Source organism: Somniosus microcephalus, chromosome 12 (genome assembly GCF_052327205.1).
Source record: "Somniosus microcephalus isolate GS21.2 chromosome 12, FLI_Smic_1.0, whole genome shotgun sequence".
Taxonomy (NCBI): domain Eukaryota; kingdom Metazoa; phylum Chordata; class Chondrichthyes; order Squaliformes; family Somniosidae; genus Somniosus; species Somniosus microcephalus.
This window is the reverse complement of record NC_140998.1, coordinates 8,411,805-8,427,745: the sequence shown is the minus strand read 5'-3', so window position 1 is coordinate 8,427,745 and position 15,941 is coordinate 8,411,805. Positions and strand designations below refer to the sequence as shown.

General features: G+C 51.3%; 1 protein-coding gene across 1 annotated transcript in view; it reads left to right on the top strand.

The window, feature by feature from the left end:
* The window catches only part of esr2a (estrogen receptor 2a), a 450,714-nt gene that overhangs the window by 260,042 nt on the left and 174,731 nt on the right, over positions 1 to 15,941 (top strand). The window lies entirely within an intron of this gene.

Sequence of the window (15,941 nt, the reverse complement as noted above, 5' to 3'; positions counted from 1 at the left end):
GACCAAAACCCCTCAAGGAGGTGGAAGATGCGCTTCTGTACATTATTCAAATCTTTTCAACCTGTTTTAAAAAACAAATTTATACCAATCTCTTGGCTTCTACCCACATGCAAAGCGGGGGACGTAATGTGCTCATCTCTCTGACTGAACAAATACCCTGGCAGGACTCCATCCCACTGATCCACTCTGGGGAAACAATTCCATTAACCCCTCAGGCTCTCAAAGAGCTTCCACCACTTCCATCCGCCTCCCTCTGCCTCCCACCTCTCGCTCCATCTCCTTCCGCCTCCCTCCTCTCCCTCCATCTCCCTCCCTCTCCCCCCGCCTCCCTCCTCTCCCTCCCCCTCCCTCTCCCTCCATCTCCTTCCCTCTCCCTCCACCTCCCTCCTCCCCCTCCCCCTCCCTCTCCCTCCCTCTCCCTCTGTCTCCTGCCCTCTCCCTCCGCCTCCCTCCTCTCCCTCCCCCTCCCTCTCCCTCCACCTCCCTCCGCCTCCCTCCGTTCCCTCTCCCTCCCTCTCCCTCCGTCTCCCTCCCTCTCCCTCCATCTCCCTCCCTCTCCCTTCGCCTCCCTCCTCTCCCTCCCCCTCCCTCTCCCTCCGTCTCCCTCCCTCTCCCTCTGCCTCCCTCTCCCTCCGCCTTCCTCCTCTCTCTCCCCCTCCCTCCGCCTTCCTCCTCTCCCTCCCACTCCCTCTGCCTCCCTCCCCTCCCTCCCCTCCCTCCCCCTCCCTCTCTCCCTCCATCTCCCTCCCTCTCCCTCCGCCTTCCTCCTCTCACTCCACCTCCTTCCTCTCCCTCCCCCTCCCTCTCCCTCCCTCTCCCTCCTCTCCCTCCGCCTCCCTCTCGCTCCATCTCCCTCCCTCTCCCTCTCCCTCCCTCTCCCTCCGCCTTCCTCCTCTCTCTCCCCCCCTCCCTCTGCCTCCCTCCCCTCCCTCCCTCTTCCTCTCCCTCCATCTCCCTCCGCCTCCCCCTCCCTCCATCTCCCTCCGTCTCTCTCCATCCCGCTCCGTCTCCATCCGTCTCCCTCTCCCTCCTATCCCTCCCCCTCCCTCTCACTCCGCCTCCCTCTCCAGCCACCTCCCTCTTCCTCCATCTCCCTCCCTCTCCCTCCGTCCCCCTCCGTCTCCATCCGTCTCCCTCTCCCTCCTCTCCTCCCCCTCCCTCTCCCTCCCCCTCCCTCTCCCACTCCCTCCCCCCTCCCTCTCCCTCCGCCTCCCTCTCCCTCCCCCTCCCTCTCCCTCCGTCTCCCTCTGTCTCCCTCCATCTCCCTCCCTCTCCCTCTGTCTCCCTCCCTCTCCCTCCACCTTCCTCCTCTCTCTCCCACTCCCTCCGCCTTCCTCTTCTCCCTCCCCCTCACTCTGCCTCCCTCCCCCTTCCTCTCCCTCCGTCTCCCTCCGCCTCCCTCTCCCTCCGTCTCCCTCCCCTCTCCCTCCATCCCCCTCTGTCTCCATCTATCTCCCTCTCCCTCCTCTCCCTCACCCTCCCCCTCCCTCTCCCTCCGCCTCCCTCTCCCTCTCCCTCCCTCTCCCTCCCTCTCCCTCCCTCCCCCTCCCTCTCCCTCCTCTCCCTCCCCTCCCTCTCTCGCCGTCTCCCTCCCTCCGCCTCCCTGTCCTTCTCTCTCCCTCCATCTCCCTCCCTCGCCCTCAGCTTCCCTCCTCTCCCTCCCCTCCCTCTCCCTCCGTCTCCCTCCCTCCCTCTCCTTCTGCCTCCCTCCCCCTCCCTCCCCCTCCCTCTCCCTCCATCTCCCACCCTCGCCCTCAGCTTCCCTCCTCTCCCACCCCTCCCTCTCTCCGCCTCCCCCTCCCTCCCTTCCCTCCCTCCCCCTCCATCTCCCTCCCTCTCCCTCAGCTTCCCTCCTCTCCCTCCCCTCCCCTCCCTCCCTCCCTCTCCCTCCCTCTCCCTCCGCCTCCCTCTCCTCCGCTCCTCTCCCGCCTCCCTCCCCCTCCCTCTCCCTCCATCTCCCACCCTCGCCCTCCCTCATCCTCCATCTCTCTCCCTCACCCTCCATCTCCCTCCACCTCCCTCTGCCTCCCTCCTCTCCCTCCCCCTCCACCTCCCTCCGCCTCCCTCCTCTGCCTCCCCCTCCCTCTCCCTCCATCTCTGAACGTCCCCCTCCACCTCCCTCCATCTCCTTCCCTCTCCTTCCACCTCCCTCTACCTCCCTCTCCCTCCGCCTCCCTCAGCCTCCCTCCCCTCCCTCCGTCTCTCCCTCTCCTCGTCTCCCTTCCTCTCCCTCAGCCTCCCTCCCTCTCGCTCCGCCTCCCTCTTCCTCCATCTCTCTCGCTCTCCCTCGCTCTCCCTCCTTCCCCCTCCCTCCCTCTCCCTCCCTCTCCCTCCATCTCCCTCCGTCTCCCTCACTCTCCCTCCTCTCCCTCCTCCTCCCTCTCTCAACGTCTCCCTCCGTCTCCCTCCCTCTCCCTCCTTCCCCCTCCCTCTCCCTCCCTCTCCCTCCGTCTCCCTCCCTCTCCCTCCATCTCCCTCCCTCTCCCTCCTCCTCCCTCTCTCAACGTCTCCCTCCCCTTCCCTCATCTCCCTCCCTCTCCCTCATCTCCCTCCCTCGCCCTCCTCTCCCTCCGCCTCCCTCCTCTCCCTCCCTCTCCCTCAGCCTCCCTACTCTCCCTTCCCCTCCCTCCTCTCCCTCCCCATCCCTCTCCCTCATCTCCCTCTCCCTCCGTCTCCCTCCTTCTCCCTCTACCTGCCTCCTCTCCCTCCCCCTCCCTCTCCCTCCCTCTCCCTCAGCTTCCCTCCTCTCCCTCCCTCTCTCTCCGCCTCCCCCTCCCTCCCTTCCCTCCCTCCCCCTCCCTCCCCCTCCATCTCCCTCCCTCTCCCTCCCTCTCCCTCAGCTTCCCTCCTCTCCCTCCCCTCCCTCTCCCTCCGTCTCCCTCCCTCCCTCTCCCTCTGCCTCCCTCCCCCTCCCTCCCCCTCCCTCTCCCTCCATCTCCCACCCTCGCCCTCAGCTTCCCTCCTCTCCCACCCCTCCCTCTCTCTCCGCCTCCCCCTCCCTCCCTTCCCTCCCTCCCCCCTCCATCTCCCTCCCTCTCCCTCAGCTTCCCTCCTCTCCCTCCCCTCCCTCTCCCTCCGCCTCCCTCTCCCGCCGCCTCCCTCCCCCTCCCTCCCTCTCCCTCCATCTCCCACCCTCGCCCTCCCTCACCCTCCATCTCTCTCCCTCACCCTCCATCTCCCTCCCTCTCCCTCAGCCTCCCTCCTGTCCCTCCGCCTCCCACCTCTTGCTCTGCCTCCCTCCTCTCCCTCAGCCTCCCTACCTCCTCCCTCAGCCTCCCTCAGCGCTTAAAACTATCTCTATCACTAGAGAAAAAGTACTAGGCAAACTAATGGGGTTAAAGGCCGACAAGACTTTGAGGATGTAACGAGTAGGGTGGATAAAGGGGAACCAGTAGATGTAGTGTATTTGGATTTCCAGAAGGCATTCGATAAGGTTACTGCACAAGATAAGAGCTCACGAGGTTGGGGGTAATATATTAGCATGGACAGAGGATTGGCTAACTAACAGAAAGCAGAGAGTCGAGATAAATGGGTCATTTTCCGATTGACAATCAGTAACTAGTGGGGTGCCGCAGGGATCAGTGCTGGGGCCTCAACTATTGACAATCTATATTAATGACTTGGATGAAGGGACCGAGTGTAATGTAGCCAAATTTGCTGATGATACAAAGATAGGTGGGTTAGCAAGTTGTGAGGAGGATACTGTAAAAGCTTTTATATATATATGTGAAGAGAAAAAGATTGGTGAAGTCAAGCGTAGGTCCCTTGCAGTTAGAATCAGGGGAATTTATAATGGGGAACAAAGAAATGGCTGAGCAATTAAATACATACTTTGGTTCTGTCTTCACAAAGGAGAACACAAATAACCTCCCAAAGATGTCGGGGAACATAGGGTCTAATGAAAGGGAGGAACTGATAGACAGTAGGGAAATGGTGTTAGGGAAATTGATGGGATTGAGGGCCGATAAATCCCCAGGGCCTGATAATCTACATCCTAGGGTACTTAAGGAAGTGGCCCTAGAAATAGTAGATGCATTGCTGGTCATCTTCCAAAATTCGATAGACTCTGGAACAGTACCCATGGATTGGCGGGTAGCTAATGTTACCCCACTGTTCAAAAACGGTGGTAGAGAGAAAACGGGGAATTACAGACCGGTAAGCCTGACATCGGTAGTGGGGAAAATGCTAGAGTCCATTATAAAGGATGTAATAGCAGAGCACTTGGAAAAAAGTGACCGGATCGGACAAAGTAAACATGGCTTTACAAAAGGTAAATCGTGCTTGACTAATCTACCGGAATTTTTTGAGGATGTAACTGGTAAAATAGATAAGGGAGAATCAGTGGATGTGGTGTATTTGGATTTTCAAAAGGCTTTCAATAAGGTCCCGCATAAGAGATTAGCGTGTAAAATTAAGGCACATGGGATTGGGGGCAAGGTATTGACTTGGATAGAGAACTGGTTGGCAGACAGAAAGCAAAGAGTTGGAATAAACGGCTCTTTTTCCGAGTGGCAAGCAGTGACTAGTGGGGTACCGCAGGGATCGGTCCTTGGACCCCAGCTAGTCACAATATATATTAATGATCTGGACGAGGGAACTAGATGTAATATCTCCAAGTTTGCAGACGACACAAAGCTGGGTGGGCGTGTGTGCTGTGAGAAGGATGCCGAGAAACTCCAGTATGATTTGGACAGGTTGGGTGATTGGGCAGCAGCATGGCAGATGCAATATAATGTGGATAAATGCGAGGTTATCCACTTTGGTGTCAAAAGCAGGAAGGCAGATTATTATCTAAATGGCAATAGATTGGGAGAAGGGGAAGTGCAACGAGACCTGGGCGTCCTTGTGCACCAGTCGCTGAAAGTAAGCATGCAGGTGCAGCAGGCAGTTAAGAAGGCAAATGGTATGTTGGCCTTCGTAGCAAGAGGGTTTGAGTATAGGAACAAGGATGTCTTGCTGCAGCTGTACAGGGTCTTGGTGAGACCACACCTTGAGTATTGTGTGCAGTATTGGTCGCCTTACCTGAGGAAGGATGTTCTTGCCATGGAGGGAGTGCAGCGAAGATTCACCAGACTGATACCTGGGATGGCAGGAATGACGCTGAGGAAAAATTGGGTCGATTAGGCTTGTACACGCTGGAGTATAGAAGAATGAGACGGGATCTCATCGAAACTTACAAAATTCTAACAGGACTAGACAGACTAGATGCTGGAAGTATGTTCCCGATGGCGGGGGAGTCCAGAACCAGGGGTCACAGTCTAAGGATAAGGGGTAAGCCATTTAGGACAGAGATGAGGAGGAATTTCTTCACCCAGAGAGTGGTGAACCTGTGGAATTCTCTACCACACAAGGCAGTAGAGGCCAATTCATTAAATATATTCAAGAAGGAGTTAGATATATTTCTTAAGGCTAAAGGGATCAAGGGATATGGGGAGAAAGCAGGGACAGGGTACTGAATTTGGATGATCAGCCATGATCTCATTGAATGGCGGAGCAGGCTCGAGGGGCCGAATGGCCTACTCCTGCTCCTATCTTCTATGTTTCTATACACAGAGTCTGCAAAGGGATATCAATGGTTCAGTGAGTAGGCAAAAATTTGGCAGATGGAGTATAATGTGGGAAAATGTGAGGTTATCCACTTTGGAAGGAAGAATGAAAAAGCAAATTATTATTTAAATGGAGTGAGACTGCAAAATGCTGCGGTACAAAGGGATCTGGGGGTCCGAGTACATGAAACACAAAAAGTTAGCACGCAGGTACAGCAAGTAATTAGGAAGGCTAATGGAATGTTGGCCTTTATTGCAAGGGGTATGGAGTATAAAAGTAGGGAAGATTTGATGCAACTTTACAGGGCGCTGGTGAGACCACACCTGGAGTACTGCAAACAGTTTTGGTCTCCATATTTAAGGAAGGATATACTTGCATTGGAGGCAGTTCAGAGAAGGTTCACGAAGTTGATTCCTAGGATGAAAGGTTGAGCAGGTTGGACCTATACTCATAGGAGTTTAGAAGAATGAGAGGGGATCTTATTGAAACATATAAGATTCTGAGGGGGATTGACAGGGTGGATGCTGAGAGGATGTTTCCCCCAGTGGGGAATCTAGAACTCGGGGGCACAGTCTCAGAATAAGGGGTCACCCATTTAAGACGGAGATGAGGAGGAATTTCTTCTCTCAGAGGGTCATGAATCTTTGGAATTCTCTTCCCCGGAGAGCTGTGGAGGCTGGGTCACTGAATATATTCAAGGCGGAGATTGACAGACATTTGAACTACAGGGGAGTCGAGGGGTGTGGGGAGAGAACGGGAAAGTGGAGTTGAGGCCAAGATTGGATCAGCCATGATCTTATTGAATGGCGGAGCAGGCTCGAGGGGCCCACTGGCCGACTCCTGCTCCTGTTGCTTATGTTCTTAAGTAAATTGTGTGCTGTAGAGTAGATTGTGGATTGCGGAGTAGAATATGGATTGTGGAGTGGATTGTGGGGAAGAATGTGAATTGTGGAGTGGATTGTCAAGTAGATTGTGGATGGTGGAGTAGATTATATGTGTTTGTGTTGAAATTTCATGATTCGAAGGACAATATCCCACCTTGAGCCATTGAAGCCTCGACTTTCCGCAGAGCAAGGCCTGTGAGCCAGGTACGAACCGCATCTGCATTGGGAAACACAGATTGTCTTACCGATACAGGCAGCCATTCCTTGTATACCTATCTGAATTGACTGTGGAGCAGATTCCGTCTCTTGCTCTAGGTTCCAGGTTATGTTCCAGGATGGAATGCGAGGGGATGGCTGCTCATAGTCTTGCCATTCTCCAGACAGTTCAGATTCCTATATCTGTTCCCTCTCATTCTCAAAGTTGAGAATGGACTTTGCTGAGCTTTTGCTGGCCCCAGATGTGGTCGTTTTAACATCCAGCATTGAATTAAGCTCACTTTCCCACAGGAGGGAGCTGTTGTCTTAACTGAAACCTCACATTCTTGGTCCAAACCCAGCTGTCTTTTTTCTAGCTTAGCGATTGAGAAGGAGCAGGTGGCAATTGAGGTGAAAACGTACTAGATTCTAAAGAAAGCTTCCACAAATAAAGCACCTTCGACTAAATGTAAGACATTTGTCATTTCATGGATAGATGCTTGGGTCACCGGTAGTACGTGGTCCGATTGATTCTGGAGTACCATCAGCACAGAGTTAAAATGGTGCTGGAATCCCAATCCGATCCCGACATGCACTGTTGCACTTGGCAGAAAGAAAGATAGACTTGCATTTCTACAGCTCCTGTTACAGCTTCAGGACGTCCCAGAGCTCTTTACAGCCAATGAAGTACTTTTTGAAGTGGAGTCACCGTTGTAATGTGGGAAACGCGGCAGCCAGTTTGTGCACAGCAAGCTCCCACAAACAGCAATGTGATAATGACCAGATAATCTGTTTTTAGTGATGTTGATTGAGGGATAAATATTGGCCTGGACACGGGGAAGAACTCCCCTGCTCTTCTTCAAAATAGTGCCATGGGATCTTTTACGTCCACCTGAGACAGCAGACGGCGTCTTGATTTAACATCTCATCAGTACTGCCCCTCTGACAGTGCAGCACTCCCTCAGTACTGCCCCCCCCCCGACAGTGCGGCGCTCCCTCCGTACTGCCCCTCCGACAGTGCAGCGCTCCCTCAGTACTGCCCCTCCGACAGTGCGGCGCTCCGTCAGTACTGTTCCCCCCCCCCCCGACAGTGCGGCGCTCCCTCCATACTGCCCCTCCGACAGTGCAGCGCTCCCTCAGTACTGCCCCTCTGACAGTGCAGCACTCCCTCAGTACTGACCCTCCGACAGTGCGGCGCTCCCTCAGTACTGCCCCCCCCGACAGTGCGGCGCTCCCTCCGTACTGCCCCTCCGACAGTGCAGTGCTCCCTCAGTACTGCCCCTCCGACAGTGCAACGCTCCCTCAGTACTGACCCTCCCACAGTGCGGCGCTCCCTCAGTACTGCCCCTCTGACAGTGCAGCACTCCCTCAGTGCGGCGCTCCCTCAGTACTGCCCCTCCGACAGTGCTGCGCTCCCTCAGTACTGACCCTCCGACAGTGCAGCGCTCCCTCAGTACTGCCGCTCTGACAGTGCAGCGCTCCCTCAGTACTGCTCCTCTGACAGTGCAGCGCTCCCTCAGTACTGCCCCTCCGACAGTGCAGCGTCCCTCAGTACTGACCCTCCGACAGTGCAGCGCTCCCTCAGTACTGCCCCTCCGACAGTGCAGCGCTCCCTTGGTACTGACCCTCCGACAGTGCAGCGTCCCTCAGTACTGACTCTCCGACAGTGCAGCGCTCCCTCAGTACTGCCCCTCCGACAGTGCAGCGTCCCTCAGTACTGACCCTCCGACACTGCAGCGCTCTCTCAGTACTGCCCCCCCGACAGTGCAGCACTCCCTCAGTACTGCACTGGGAGGGTCAGCCTAGATTTTTTTGCTCAAGTCTCTGGAGTGGGACTTGAACCCACGACCTTCTGACTCAGAGGCGAGAGTGCGACCCACTGACTCATGGGTGACAGTTTTTAACTTGGTAATTTTGTTACAAAATGAATCTTGTATAAAACTCATTGATGCTCTATGGTGTAGGCGCTGCGTTCTAGAGCGTGGTTGCTCTCTTATCTGTCTCCGATGTCTTCATGTTACAATTACGCACTTTCAGTTGCCCATTTTCTGCTTCTTAGGAACATAGGAACAGGAGGCCATTCAGCCCCTCGAGCCTGTTCCGCCATTCAGTGAGATCATGGCTGATCTGCGACCTAACTCCATATACCCGCCTTTGGCCCATACTCCTTTATACCTTTGGTGAACAAAATGCTATCGATCTCCGATTTAAAATGAACAATTAATCTAGCATCAACTGCCGTTTGCGGAAGAGAGTTCCAAACTTCTACCACCCTTTGTGTGTAGAAGTGTTTCCTAATTTCACTCCTGAAAGGTCTGGCTCTAATTTTTAGACACTGTCCCCAGTCCTAGACTCCCCAACCAGCAGAAATAGTTTCTCTCTCTACCCTATCTGTTCCCCTTAATATCTTGAAAACTTCGATCAGATCACCCCTTAACCTTCTAAATTCTGGGGATTACAACCCTAATTTGTGTAATTTAATCCTCGTAATTTCACCCTTGAAGTCCGGGTATCATTCTGGTAAACCTACGCTGCACTCCCTCCTCTTCTGCTTCATTCCCCCTGATCTGTAATTGCTACCCAATTGCTTTATTAATTTATAAATTAGTTCCTCATTGGTCTCCGATTGCTTTATTAATTTAGCAATGCCGTACTTTAGCATTGATTATTAATTGATATTTTTTTGCTGGCCAATTTATTTATTGATATATAGAATCATTACTCCCCACTCTTCATTGCAGTTTGATTTCTTTATTAATTTATAAATTAATATCTCCCTAATCTTCTGTCCTGTCTGATTCCTTTATTAATATATAAATTCATTACTCCTATTCTGCATTGCTAACCAGTTTCTTTATTCTTTTAAGGGTACTGAATTTGGATGATCAGCCATGATCTCATTAAATGGTGGAGCAGGCTCGAGGGGCCGAATGGCCTACTCCTGCTCTTATCTTCTATGTTTCTATGTTTCTATTAATTCATTTGCTCCCTGTACTTCATTCCTGCCTGATCCATTGATTAATATATTCACTATTCCCTGTTCTTTATTCCTGCATCAGAAAATGACCATTAAAAGGTGCTAGGTTATCACAAAAAAACAAAATGGTTCACTAATGTCCTTCAGGGAAGGGAACTGTTAAATCTGTGAGTTGTTCAAGTAATTAATACTCAGACTTAATCAGTAACAATAAAACAGGTCTTTACTGGTTGGAGGTAGGGACTATACGTAGGTCTTTACTTCATGCCCACAGGCGGGAACTGAGGGGAGATCAGTACCCACAGTACTATTTATACCCCTATGGCCAGGAGTGGTACTGCGTATCACTACGCCCAACAAGTAGTGCAGTCCTGTCCATAGGTTCAAAGTAGCACACATATTACATACACAACATTCCTCCCTTCCTAGCTTTACAGTCATCTCCCCATTTAACATAACGTAATAACATATATACATATATAACTTCAGGTTTACATAACAGAATAACATAGATACATAGATAACTTCATGTCAAAACAGATCACAGATTCAGTCTCTGCGGAAAACAGTTCACAGATTCAATCTCTGTGGTGGAGTCGGTTCACGTTGCTGGAGTGACTCATTCAATAGTCCTTCCATGGATTTAACAGTTTGAACTTCCGAACTGAATTGGCTCCGTTCGGAGGGACCACGTGTGTGATCTGGTAGAGGTGATAATGGTTCAGATGGGTCATCTTCTGTTTTTACTTTTCCTTTTCTGCTTCTTGGAGACTCTCTGGGCTCCATTGTCAGCTGCCACAGCTGCCAGCTGCATGCGCAGTTCCTCCTTCTCTTCCTCCTGTTTCCGTCGTAGAGCCAGCTTCTCCCGATGTTCCGTAGACTTTTGGTGCTCCTCCATGATTTCTGCACTTTGGGAGTCGAAGTTACAAGCTGGGCAGGACAGGACATCGTAATATTCGGTGTCGTCCACCAGGTCATAGTAATATTCGGTGTCGTCCTGAGCTAGACCAGTGAGAGGGTCGTCTATTTCCTCCATACCCAGCTGGACGTTAGCCAGCTCTTGTTCCAAATCCAGACATCTTTCCTGAAGAGACTTCTTCATGTGTACCTCTGCATCCAGCTTTTTCTGGGCTTTCAGCAAGTCGTTTACTAGTGACCTCATTTGTGATTTTAATACTTCAACTTCCTTTGGAGATTGATTGATCGGACTATGCAATCCCTCTACCGGAGCAGCTGTTTCAGCGGTCTGTTGTTCTACGTTGACGTGAGTCAGCGTACTTTTGGCATCCAAGGGCTGCTCTGTTGCAGTCATCTCAGTCTGTGTTGCCACCTCAGCTCTTCCAATAACCTTTGAGAGCTCCGAACCCCTTTCGTTTGAATATTGAAGTTCGTGTTCAAGTTTTTCCCATTTCAGAGTCCTGTCCTTCAGCATATGCAGGAGTTGGCTGACCGTTAACTCCTCTGACATCAGACGTTTTGTGTGCTCCTGTTCCATTTTCTCCATCAGCTGCTTCTGTTGTCTTTCCAGATTCTCCAACTCTATATCAAAGAACTCTTTCGTTGCATTCAACTCTTGCTCACAACGGCGAAGCATTTGTTCTAATTGCTGTTGTAGTTTGAAATGGAGTTGAGTTCGAGCCCGGTGTCCCTCAGAAATGGGCACATCAGTAGACTTGCCAGACTCAGAATCCACAGTTAAACTATGTTGTTGTTGCTCAGTGGAATTCTGTGCTGAAACTTTGTCTTTTGCACTTGAGTTGGGCTTACCATCATCCGTTCCAGAGTCTGGGCCGACTATCTTCACCGAGTTCTCACTCGTTATTGTTTGTAGGAAATGCCAGTCCATATTCATTTTCCTAATCCACTCCCGTCCTAGTAGTGGAGGACCTCCTTCAGATATCACATATAAGTCCATTATTTGACTGTCTTCGCCCTTGTGGACCACTGCAACCTCTATTTTCCCGATGGGGTACACTCTTTGCCCCGTGTATGTTTCCAATATAATCCCCGTATCCTGTAGGGGAATATGTTGGAATAACTTTCCGTAATCTTTCTTATTTATGACCGTCAATGCCGATCCAGTGTCCAATTCCAGTTTTACTTGGACTCCTTCTATCTGAAGAGTGACCCAAATTGTCTGGAGGTCTGCACCCTTACCAGCGTTGAGTACTCTTAAGCTAGCCAGTTCATTACTGCTAGCGTCTGAATCGGACTCCTGTTCGGTCACCTTGTGTACCTTTGCGTATTTTCCTTGCGGTGACTTCTTGTTGCTGGTCTTCTTCGCTGACCTGCATACTCTAGCTATATGTCCAAGCCTACCACAAGTTCTACATTCTTGGTTTTTAAACCAACACTGGTTCTGATCATGCGTTGTCTTTCCACAACGATAACATTTGCCAGAACTCACACCCAATTTGTGTGCACTGAGCTCCGGTGACCGTAGCTGCATTACTGCCGTGCCTCTCGCTGCGGCTTCGTGTGCTGCTGCCATAGTGACCGCCTTCTCAAGCGTCAGCTCATTCTCCTCGAGCAGTCGCTTTTGTGTATCCTGTTTAAATAAACCACACACAAATTTGTCTCGAAGTGCCTCTGTCAGTCCCGTTCCAAACTGGCAATATTTCGCTAATTTACGCAATTCCAGCAAATAATCAGCATTGCTTTCATGCTGTAGCTGCCTTCTGTCGTAAAATTTAAATCGTTCCGCTAGCATCAGCGGCGTGGGGTTTAGATGATCTTTCAGGACAGTAACAATCTCATCGAACGTCTTATCCGCCGGTTCATCTGGTGATAACAGGTGTTTCAATTGCCCGTATGTCTTCGCACCCATTAAATTTAATAATGTTAGAGCTTTATCTTGGTCACGAATTTTATTGGCCTTACAATAATTTTTTACTCTTTCAACATATATGGCCCAATCTTCGAGGTCACTATCAAAGGTGCTAATATTCCCGTGTTTAGGCATTGTAGATTTGCAATTTCTCAGATTTTTTTTTATTTTTTTACTGCTATCCAAGATGGCGGCTTCCCGCTCTTGCCGTCGTCCTCCGCCCACAAAATGGCGGTTTTCCCACGCTTGGCGGTCTTCACCCGTCCCCCAACGCCGTCTCCCTTCAGCCCCCGAGTGCGGCCCTTATCTTCGCCGCGATCGCCCGAGTGCGGCCCTTATCAGCGGATGCGATCGCTGGATCGCGAAGCGGCTCTCGGCTCTTATCAGGAGATGCGATCGCTCCGTTGAAACGCCTCCCGCTCGAAGCGGCTCTCGCGCCCTATTCCTCCAGCTCCCCCAGCCCCGTTCGTGCGGCCAACGCGGTCGACTGCCTGTCGCGTCGCTGCCCGGCTCAGACAACGGCTTACCCACCACCAAGCTGGAGAAGAAGCTGACGGTCGCCGATGGAGGCTCCGAGGTCAGGATGTCTTCCAGTGGGGTGGAGAGGGTGGAAACCTCTCTGCAACGTCCTGGCTGTGGACGAAGCTGCCGTGGAGTGACTGCCGCAGGGTCCGAATCAGACTCGTCGCCAGTGTTAAATCTGTGAGTTGTTCAAGTAATTAATACTCAGACTTAATCAGTAACAATAAAACAGGTCTTTACTGGTTGGAGGTAGGGACTATACGTAGGTCTTTACTTCATGCCCACAGGCGGGAACTGAGGGGAGATCAGTACCCACAGTACTATTTATACCCCTATGGCCAGGAGTGGTACTGCGTATCACTACGCCCAACAAGTAGTGCAGTCCTGTCCATAGGTTCAAAGTAGCACACATATTACATACACAACAGGAACCTGCTGTCCTTATCCGGTCTGGGCCTGTACGTGATTCCACCAGTGTCAGCCAGTGGCTCACTGGGCAACACTCTCAGCTCGGAGTCAGAAGGTTGTGGGTTTAAGACCCACTCCAGAGACTCGAGCACAAAAATCTAGGCTGACACTCCCAGTGCAGTACTGAGGGAGTGCTGCAGTGTCAGAGGCGCCGTCTTTCAGATGAGACGTTAAACCGAGGCCCCGTCTGCTCTCACAGGCGGACGTAATTGATCCTGTGGCCACTATTCGAAGAAGAGCAGGGGGAGTTCTCCTCCGGTGTTCTGGGCCAATATTTATCCCTCAATCAACATCACTAAAAGAGATGATCTGGTCATTATCACACGTCTGTTTGTGGGAGCTTGCTGTGCGCAAATTGGCTACCGCGTTTCATACGTTACATCAGTGACTACACTCCATAAGTACTTCATTGGCTGTAAAGCGCTTTGGGACGTCTGGTGGTCGTGAAAGGCGCTACAGAAATGCACGTCTCTTTTTCTTTTCTTTTCATGTCCGTGACGGCTGACAAAGATCTACAGGAGCCCAAACCCATTGTCCAGCCCTTGGTCCGTAGCCCTGCAGGTTACGGCATTTCAAGTGCACATCCAAGCACTTTTTAAATGTGCTGAGGGTTTCTGCCTCTACCACCCTTTCAGGCAGTGAGTTCCAGACCCCCACCACCCTCTGGGTGAAAAAAGTTCTCCTCAACTCCCCTCTAATCCTTCTACCAATTACTTTAAATCTCTGCCCCCTGGTTATTGACCTCTCTGCTAAGGGAAATAGGTCCTTCCTACCCACTCTATCTAGGCCCCTCATAATTTTATACACCTCAATCAAGTCACCCCTCAGCCTCCTCTGTTCCAAAGAAGACAAACGCAGCCTAACCAATCTTTCCTCATAGCTAAAATTCTCCAGTCCTGGCAACATCCTGGTAACATAGAAACACAGACATAGGAGATAGGAGCAGGAGCAGGCCATTCGACCCTCGAGCCTGTTCCGCCATTTAATGAGATCATGGCTGATCATCCAAAATCAGTACCCTGTCCCTGCCTTCTCCCCATATCCCTTGATCCCTTTAGCCTTAAGAAATATATCTAACTCCTTCTTGAATATATTTAATAAGTTGGCCTCAACTGCCTTCTGTGGTAGAGAATTCCATAGGTTCACCACTCTCTGGGTGAAGAAATTCCTCCTCATCTCTGTCCTAAATGGCTTACCCCTTATCCTTAGACTGTGACCCCTGGTTCTGGACTCCCCCGCCATCGGGAACATCCTTCCTGCATCTAGTCTGTCTAGTCCTGTTAGAATTTTATAAGTTTCAACGAGATCCCCTCTCATTCTTCTAAACTCCAGCGAATATAAGCCTAATTGACCCAATCTCTCTTCATACGTCATTCCTGCCATCCCAGGTATCAGTCTGGTGAATCTTCGCTGCACTCCCTCCATGGCTAGAACATCCTTCCTCAGATAAGGCTGCCAAAACTGCACACAGTGCTCAAGGTGTGGTCTCACCAAGGCCCTGTACAACTGCAGCAAGGCATCCTTGCTCCTGTACTCGAATCCTCTCGCTACGAAGGCCAACATACCATTTGCCTTCTTATCCGCCTGCTGCACCTGCATGCTTACCTTCAGCGGCTGGTGCACAAGGACACCCAGGTCTCGTTGCACTTCCCCTTTTCCCAATCTTTTGCCATTCAGACAATAATCTGTCTTCCTGTTTTTGCCACCAAAGTGGATAACCTCGCATTTATCCACATTATACTGCATCTGCCATGCATCTGCCCAATCACCCAACCTGTCCAAATCATACTGGAGTTTCTCTGCATCCTCCTCACAGCACACATGCCCACCCAGCTTTGTGTCGTCTGCAAACTTGGAGATATTACATCTAGTTCCCTCGTCTAGATCATCATTAATATATATTGTGAATAGCTGGGGTCCAAGCACCGATCCCTGTGGTACCCCACTAGTCACTGCCTGCCACTTGGAAAAAGGCCCGTTTATTGCAACTCTTTGCTTCCTGTCTGCCAACCAGTTCTCTATCCAAGTCAGTACCTTGCCCCCAATCCCATGTGTCTTAACTTTACACGCTAATCTCTTATGCGGGACCTTATCGAAAGCCTTCTGAAAGTCCAAATACACCACATCCACTGGTTCTCCCTTATCTATTCTACCAGTTACATCCTCAAAAAATTCCAGTAGAGCAAATTCCATGAGCAAGTAGGTGTTTCGCATTGAGGAAGGCAATGGCCCTTTAAAGTCAATGCTGAGTCGCTGCATAGGCTGCATAGCGTGTATGAGCGAGCCATCCGACGGACGGAAGAATTGCAGTTTTAATTCTGCACAAATTCTACAGGAGGAGCATGTTCTTTTCACATCTTCCGTAGAAAATGGGAGATTTTTAGATCGCACAAAGTGCAACATACGGGTAACGCCAGGATGGCATAAGTCAGTATGAAGATCCGCCAGAGTCGAAGTTGACATAGAAGAGCAGAATGCACGCGTGAGGGTATCCGGGGCTACATTCTCTTTGCCGGGTCGA